We start from the raw sequence: 9,177 nt of genomic DNA on the forward strand, positions 1-9,177 counted from the left end.
TTTTTTTTTTTTTTTTTTTTTTTTTTTTTAATTTATTTATTTTTTTTTTTTATTAGTAATAAAAATGTCACTATCTGCTGTTTGGTTTGGTACTTCGCTAAGTTTGCTTAAACTATTTGACTACCACTGGCCGAACCAAACTGTTCCCACTTTTAACGAGGAGATCAGCTGTATTTGACACTTTATTTGTTTTATTTGTAAACACGGCATATTTCTGCTATCTCGCTCGTAAAATGTTTTCCAGTCTGCAAGTCCGCGAAAAATTTATTATATTTTATATTTTGTGATTACAAATCACCATACAAACGATTCCACACGCGTTTCCGTCACCCCGACTACGGAAAGGACGCACTGCGCACTTCCCGGGTAAGCCGAAAGAGTTTAATCGCGTTTGGGTGGCTATCTCCGTTTATATTTTCGTCTTTCAGGAGCTCCACTTGGGAAGCCGCCAATTCTACCGCGTACAAGGAGCATGTTGGCGCACATGTGCGCGCATATGTTTGCCGTGTGTAGCCAGTTTTATAGGGCATTCGCACGCGGCGATTTTACAGGCAACAAAAGTTGAATACGAAGTTGAATGAGAAGTTGAAAGTGAAAAAGTTGCCATCCCTATTCAGACGAAGCGATTTTCGATTCAACACGAATCGTTATTTACATTATTGAAAATGAATTTAAATCGCAAAATTTTATCAATTGGCGTAAATTTGGTAAGCCAAGCATTGGTAGAAGAGCTTTTAGCGAAGCTGAAAGATAAAATAAGAGTAAAAAAGTAAAAAAGAAAAAAAGTATGTATACAGAACAGTGTTAGCATTTTTTGGTACAATTGTACTTGTTTGATACAATTTCATTTACAATATACTTTCCTACTACGCAGTACTTTTTAGTACAATTTTGTAATCAATACTAAAAATATATAGCTATGAAAATTCACAGCAAGAAATTTTTTGTATTCTCTTTTGTTCGCCTGTTCGTATTTACCTTTGTAAGTTTTGAAAAATGGCTTGAACGAACCAGTATAATATAGCCTAGCAAATTTTTAAAGAAACTTTTCGATACTAAGTTTTATTAAAACGAAATGTCGAAGTCAGCTTCATATAGAAACAAAGTCTTCGTTAGTTATAAGAAGAGATTTTCTTAAATACCTTTACGGCACTCACATATTGACAAGATTTTACTATTTATTTTATTATTCTTTAATTTTAATTATCTGTTTATAAAATATAATGTATTCTTTAAGAAAAACTGTATAAACCCAAGATTAAATCTTTGCGAAACATTCAAAAACCAACATACTTTCGTAAAAATTTCGAGCTTTATTAATATTCATTAGTTTTTAGCCCATTCAATTTTAGTATAATAAAGTGCAAGTTTAAAGTAGCTGGGACTTACCGTTGAACTTGTAAATTTTTTTTTTTCGACGATGTCAGCCATTTTCTTCCATACGAAGTGTGTTCGACAATTTTTTTTATGGAGAAAATAAGCAACGCCTTCATCAAAAAAATCTTAAAAAACTTAGTTATATTAAAATTTAATGGGCCAAAAAACCGCACACTCAAAATAAATCTAGGAAATCGAATTAAAAAGCTCGAAATTTTTACGAAAGTGTGTTGGTTTTTTTTAATGTTGCACAAAGTTTGAACCTTGGTGTTAAAAAAGGTCGACAATTTTTTGCAATTCAAAAAGTATTTTATTCTTTAATTCGTTTATAACTTTTCCAATTCACTCTTTTCATAGAATTAAAAAATTTAGTCTTGTCGCTCTGCCTTCTATTCCGGTTCTGCTTCGTTCTTATCATACGGCTCCCGATTTGCCAAATTGCTCCCCTTTTTCGTTTTCGTTTTACTTGACCAATCAGCATGCGCCACGTATGCTAGCTTACAAGTTAGGTGAGTGGGGCTTACTTTTGACTTATTCCAACTGTGCTGCCAGATCGTTCGTAACACTCCCCCCTGGTATATGCTGCCGATCAGGATGTACCGAGCTCTTCAGGTCTAGAACGGCTACTTTGGCAGCAGGTCTTTCATAGATGCCACAAGTTGTCTTGAGCGTAGCGCTTCTTACCTTTCCATCGGCACTCTTTCGGACCTCGATCACCTTACCCTTTGGCCAACAGTTCCTTGGGTTATTAGGATCCACTATGTACGCAATGTCACCGACTTCGATGGCTTTAACATCCGCAAACCATTTGGTTCTCCTAGTGATTGTGGGCAAATACTCAGTAACCCAACGTCTCCAGAAGGCGTCTGCGAGTTGTTGCGATGTTCGCCAGTTACGACGCATTAAAACGCCCTCAGTAACCGGTTCCGCGATCGGCTTAATACCACTAGAGTTACCTAACAAGAAGTGGTTAGGTGTAAGCGCCTCTTCCTCTTCGTGGTCGACAGGAATATAAGTTAATGGTCGTGAGTTGACCGTCATCTCCACCTCCATTAAAGCGGCACGTAGAAGTTCGTCATTCGGATGGCTAGTTGTCAAAATCCGTTGAAGTACGTCCTTTACTGAGCGAACTAGCCGCTCCCAGGCTCCGCCCATGTGTGGCGATGCGGGTGGTATAAAACGCCAGTTTGTTGCCGCAGAAGTGAAGGTTTTCGTCAGCAGATTTTTATCCAGGAGAGCAAATGCTGACTTCAACTCCCTCTCAGCACCTTTAAAGTTTGTGCCGTTGTCACTCCATATCTCCAACGGGATGCCTCTGCGAGCCATAAAGTTACGCACGGCCAAAATGCAGGAGTCTGTGGATAGCGAGTACGCAATTTCGAGGTGCACCGCTCTGGTTGTTAAACAGGTGAACAACACTCCGTATCTCCTCTCGGTGCTCCTTCTAACAGTGACGAGAATCGGACCAAAATAGTCGACGCCTACGTAGGAAAACGGACGGCAAATTGCTGAGGTGCGCGCTGGAGGCAAGCAAGCCATCCTAGGTGGTCGAGGTTGAACGCTTCTGTTTTTACAAACCTGACAATTGCGTCGAATTTGATTGGCCATGATACGAAGTTTTATGATCCAATACGACTGCCGAATTTCGTTGACGACTGTCTCCAAGCTACCGTGATGATACTTTACGTGAAAGTGGTTTATGATTAGGCGCGTAATATGATGGTTGTGTGGTAATAGTACTGGGTCTGGTCGCTCTACTATCTTAACTCTGCCATCTATTCGCAAAACACCGTTGTCATCTAGATAGGGTGATAGCTTGAAAATTTTGCTGGATTTGTCGACAGCTTTCCCAACTGCTAAATATGCTATGGAGTCTTTAAAGTCGTCGTGCTGTGCTTTCCTCTAAAGGTAGCGTTCTGCCTTCCGAAAATCTTCAGTACTTGGGACACCACCAACAAAGTGGTTATCTCGAATTACACTTAACCAAACCCGAGCGCAGTACAAGACCATAGTGGTTGCTCGAAGAAGACGATTCCAAGATGAAAATCTCTCAGCTTCGGGCACTAATAGAAGTGGTTCTGACGTTAAGTGATGAGCGCCAATAAACTGTGGACGGAGCTCTTCAGTTGAAACGCCTTTACTTTGAGGCTCATCGGGCCACTCTTCACGTGTAAGGTACAAAAAAGATGGTCCACTAAACCATCGGCTGTCGTCAGAAAGGTCCGGATCACCATGCCATTTGGTGGCTTCGTCAGCGACATTTGCCGCGGTTGGAACCCAGCGCCATTCCTTTACGTCAGTCAGTTCCAGAATCTCACTGACTCGAAAGGCCACAAACTGCTTGTAGCGTCGGTGATCGGCATGCAGCCAGGCTAATACTGTTCGAGAGTCTGACCAGTATATGCAGCTATCAACGTGGATTGAATGCGATTCGATGACATGCTTGGCCAGTCGAGCTCCCAAAAGTGCAGCTTTTAGTTCCAGGCGTGGTATGGATATTAACTTGAGTGGGGCTACTCTTGTTTTGCTGGCGATCATCGTACAATCAATTGCGTCATGGTGTGAGTATCGAAGGTAGCACACTGCGGCATAGCTGCTTTCACTAGCATCGACAAATGTGTGTAATTCTATTTGAGGGGTTCCGCCAAATCTGGTTTGCATATAGCAGCGCGGGATTCTCAGGTTTTCAATTTTCGGAATGAGTTTAAGCCACCTCAGCCACTTGATAAATTGGTCGTCTGGGATTGGGTCGTCCCAGTCGCATCCAGTCCTCCATATTTCTTGTAAGATGACTTTGGCGTACACCACGTAGAAACCGATGAGCCCAATTGGGTCGTATATAGTCATAACCAAGCTCAAAACTTCGCGTTTGGTCGGTCTCCGCTGGCAAAGAAAGAGGTCGGAATCCCTGTACTTGGCGGATACCCGAAATGCGAAATGGTCGCTGGCGGTAACCCACCACATGCCTAACACCTTCTCGGTAGGCAAATCTTTTTCAAGATCGAGACATAGCGCGTCAGTTGAGCTCTCGTTCAGGGCAGCCAATACTCGACTAGAGTTCGATAGAAAATTTCTTATGTGAAAGCCTCCCATCGCATGCACGTGACGCACATCTTGCGCCAACTTTATAGCCTCTTGTTCTGTGTCCATGCTCACCAGCATATCGTCGACGTAATGGTTTTCGATTATACAGCGGGAAGCACAAGGGAATTCCTCACGAAACTCTTCGGCATTTTTATTTTTGACGTATTGAGCGCAGCTGGGTGAGCATGTGGCCCCAAAGGTCATAACTGTCATCACAAAGGTAGTTGGCTCGTTGGCGTGTGGTTCATACCAAAGGAAGCGTAAGAAATTTTGGTCTTCTTGACGGACACGAACTTGGTGAAACATTTCAGCAATATCGGCCGTGATAGCTACTTGCTTTTGTCGGAATTTAAATAGCACCGAAAGTAAAGGGGCTGTTAGGTCTGGGCCTTTGAGCAACATGCTATTCAAGGACACACCATTAACCTTCGCGGCTGCGTCCCAGACTAATCGAACCTTCCCAGGTTTGTTAGGGTTTGTTACAGCAAAAATCGGCAAATACCAGTATCTTTCAACGGCAGCATCGAGTGGTGTCAAACGTCTGGCGTACCCCTTTTGGATATAATCGTTGATCTTTTGTTGAAGCACCTCAGCTAAGTTATGGTCGCGTTGCATCTTCCTACGTAGACATTGCGCCCGAAATAAGGCCATTTGAAGGCTATCGGGGAGCTGAGTATACGGATGTTTCCATAATAAACTGGTCTCGAAACGGTAGCCGACTCGCACGGTATGTTGTTGTAGCTGCTCCAAAGCGATGACGTCTTCTTTGGACAATAAAGCAGCAGGTTTGGCTGACACGCCTAAATTATCAAGGCAAATGTACGCTTTAGTTATTTGAAGCAGCTCAGCTTGGGCAGAGCAGTTACAAATGTGATAGACGTGGTGTACAGTATCGTCACCGATTTCAGGTGTCGATCCTTTCAATGTCCATCCAAGTCTAGACTTTTCTGCTATTGGCTCATTTTCGCCACCATATAAAGATTTGATTGGAGATCCAAGCGCAGCGTTATTTAACCCAATCAGTAGTTGTGGTGCGGCATTTGAATATGACTCCAACGGCAAACCTTTCAAATATTTGAAATCCGACTGCAATTTGGCAGCGTTAAGTGATTGGATAGGCAAGTCAAGTTTTTTTACTGAGCGAACGCCTTTCAGCGCGAATTTCTTATCGCCGTTTTTAGCGGATATGGCTAGGTCGACTACGACAGACTCGTCCTCATACCTGTTGTGTATCACCAGTCCACCGTAGGCAGAGTGGTTGTGGTGTGCCTGTTACGTTTAGTTTTTTCAACAGCTCTTCGTCGATGAGTGTGAGGGACGAACCATCATCTATGAAGGCATAGGTTGGCACTCTACAACGGCCCGAGTGTAGAACTACCGGGAGTACTCGAAATAGTGTGTTGCTTCTGCCAGAACTATGCATATTCACATTGGCAGGCTGTGCTAAGACGCTCGCCCTGACATTTTTGGACGCTTGTACAGCTTCAGCACCAACAAACTCTGTGTTGTGTAGTAAGGGATGATGACTGCGGGTGCAACCATTAACGTTGCATGTTGCATCCGATTTACAACCAGTTGTGGGGTGCTTCCCCAAGCATCGTTGACATAGTTTCAACTTGCGAACTACCTGCCACTTTTGACTTCGTGGCATTATCTTGAAAGAGGTACAATTAGAGATATCACTGCAATTTTCTTCGCAAACGATACATCTTACCGAATTAGTATGATAGTTAATCGCGCCACGTTTGCATACTTTTGGTGACTCCTTTGGAACAAGAACGCAATTAGCACCTTGGGCTAGCTGGAAAAGCCAATCGCTGAAATGTTGTAAATTACAGACCGCTAAGCTTCGTTTATGCATTCCCCAATATGCTGGTAAAAGCCCAGGCAGTTTCGAAACCAGCCTCTGTTCAAACTCGGGATTGTTCAAATGACTGGTCAGGCCTGATGCCGACATCGTTGCACAGATATTTTGCACTTCTACCGCGAAGTCGACAATCGATTCGAGCTGGCTTTCGGACGGTGACGGCAGTTTACAAATTTGTCGCTGCAGAGCGCTGATAATCAATTCTGGTCGTCCAAATCGCTTTTGAAGGGTAGCGATAATTTGAGGCACGCACGAGGAGTGCAACAATAGATTTTTAACTGAATTGCGCGCTGTACCTACCAATGCTTGCCGCAGTCTTAGCAGATTCTCTTCTTCAGAGAATCCACAAACCTCTGTCGATTGGTTATAAGTAGCGTAAAACAACGGCCACTCGCTTGGCTTGCCATCAAATTTGGGCAGCTCTGTAGCAAGGCTTTTGCGAGAAGCGACCTGGTCTCTGGTCAGTCGGCGATAAGCCGAAGCACCGAAGGATAAGCTATTAACGTGCCCGGCTATGGGAAAAGTTGTTTGCGCTGGTTGCGATTGTGGCGGAGGACACCCTCTATTGGGTGTCGAGTTATTTAGTAATTGCTGCTCGAGCGACTGTATTCTGTCCAATAAGGATTGAAGGACAGATGCTGACAGATCACCCACTTGATGTTGAACAGTTGATGTTCTTAAAACGGCGGTGTCGTGTGGAGGAACCCCTTGAAGGACAGGTGGATTTGCAGCAGAAGCAGCTATATTGAATGGTGCAACCAAATTAGGAGGTAGCTGCATTGTCTGCGTTGTATTTGGTGCTGAACCCTGCACTGAGGTCGAAGGCCTACGCATTGTATATTGCCTTTCATCTAGGTCATCGTCGAAACCCATTGCGTCAATACGGTCCAAAAAGCTGTGCTGCTCTCTTAGTAGAGCCTCCCTTTGCCTTAAGATTTCGCTCTGCTCATGCAGCAGTTCGGCCCGGCGACGAAGCCCTTGCGAGCTGATTGAGCTTATGGAGTTAGCGGGGCTAGTTGGCCGATTATCTTGGAGCGGTATTTGATTGGGTGACATGGCATGCACCCGATTAGCAGATGTAAGAGCTCCAGAAAATAGGCGAGCATCCAGGATCTCGGGCTGAGTCGCAGGATCGTGTTGATGTGCAGCTCCAATATTAGTTCCATACTCTCCCTGTATCAGCAAGTTTTTGTTTGGAGCGACAGGATTGTGCGCAGTGGGATAGCTTGTCGAAGCCGCTAGATTAGCAGCGGCGGTGAAATCAGGTCCAACGGCGAAGTTAGCCGGACAATAGAAGCCTCAGCTATATTCGTAGTAGCTTGCGACATTGCGATTTTCAATACGAAGTTTTGTTTAAGTTGAAACGCGTAGTGAAGGCAGAGTAAATTTTTTAAGATGTTAAAAAAGGTCGACAATTTTTTGCAATTCAAAAAGTATTTTATTCTTTAATTCGTTTATAACTTTTCCAATTCACTCTTTTCATAGAATTAAAAAATTTAGTCTTGTCGCTCTGCCTTCTATTCCGGTTCTGCTTCGTTCTTATCATACGGCTCCCGATTTGCCAAATTGCTCCCCTTTTTCGTTTTCGTTTTACTTGACCAATCAGCATGCGCCACGTATGCTAGCTTACAAGTTAGGTGAGTGGGGCTTACTTTTGACTTATTCCAACTGTGCTGCCAGATCGTTCGTAACACTCCCCCCTGGTATATGCTGCCGATCAGGATGTACCGAGCTCTTCAGGTCTAGAACGGCTACTTTGGCAGCAGGTCTTTCATAGATGCCACAAGTTGTCTTGAGCGTAGCGCTTCTTACCTTTCCATCGGCACTCTTTCGGACCTCGATCACCTTACCCTTTGGCCAACAGTTCCTTGGGTTATTAGGATCCACTATGTACGCAATGTCACCGACTTCGATGGCTTTAACATCCGCATACCATTTGGTTCTCCTAGTGATTGTGGGCAAATACTCAGTAACCCAACGTCTCCAGAAGGCGTCTGCGAGTTGTTGCGATGTTCGCCAGTTACGACGCATTAAAACGCCCTCAGTAACCGGTTCCGCGATCGGCTTAATACCACTAGAGTTACCTAACAAGAAGTGGTTAGGTGTAAGCGCCTCTTCCTCTTCGTGGTCGACAGGAATATAAGTTAATGGTCGTGAGTTGACCGTCATCTCCACCTCCATTAAAGCGGCACGTAGAAGTTCGTCATTCGGATGGCTAGTTGTCAAAATCCGTTGAAGTACGTCCTTTACTGAGCGAACTAGCCGCTCCCAGGCTCCGCCCATGTGTGGCGATGCGGGTGGTATAAAACGCCAGTTTGTTGCCGCAGAAGTGAAGGTTTTCGTCAGCAGATTTTTATCCAGGAGAGCAAATGCTGACTTCAACTCCCTCTCAGCACCTTTAAAGTTTGTGCCGTTGTCACTCCATATCTCCAACGGGATGCCTCTGCGAGCCATAAAGTTACGCACGGCCAAAATGCAGGAGTCTGTGGATAGCGAGTACGCAATTTCGAGGTGCACCGCTCTGGTTGTTAAACAGGTGAACAACACTCCGTATCTCCTCTCGGTGCTCCTTCTAACAGTGACGAGAATCGGACCAAAATAGTCGACGCCTACGTAGGAAAACGGACGGCAAATTGCTGAGGTGCGCGCTGGAGGCAAGCAAGCCATCCTAGGTGGTCGAGGTTGAACGCTTCTGTTTTTACAAACCTGACAATTGCGTCGAATTTGATTGGCCATGATACGAAGTTTTATGATCCAATACGACTGCCGAATTTCGTTGACGACTGTCTCCAAGCTACCGTGATGATACTTTACGTGAAAGTGGTTTATGATTAGGCGCGTAATATGAT

This window comes from Rhagoletis pomonella, unplaced genomic scaffold (assembly GCF_013731165.1).
Source record: "Rhagoletis pomonella isolate Grant_MI unplaced genomic scaffold, Rhpom_1.0 Rhpom_scaffold_00002, whole genome shotgun sequence".
Lineage (NCBI taxonomy): Eukaryota > Metazoa > Arthropoda > Insecta > Diptera > Tephritidae > Rhagoletis > Rhagoletis pomonella.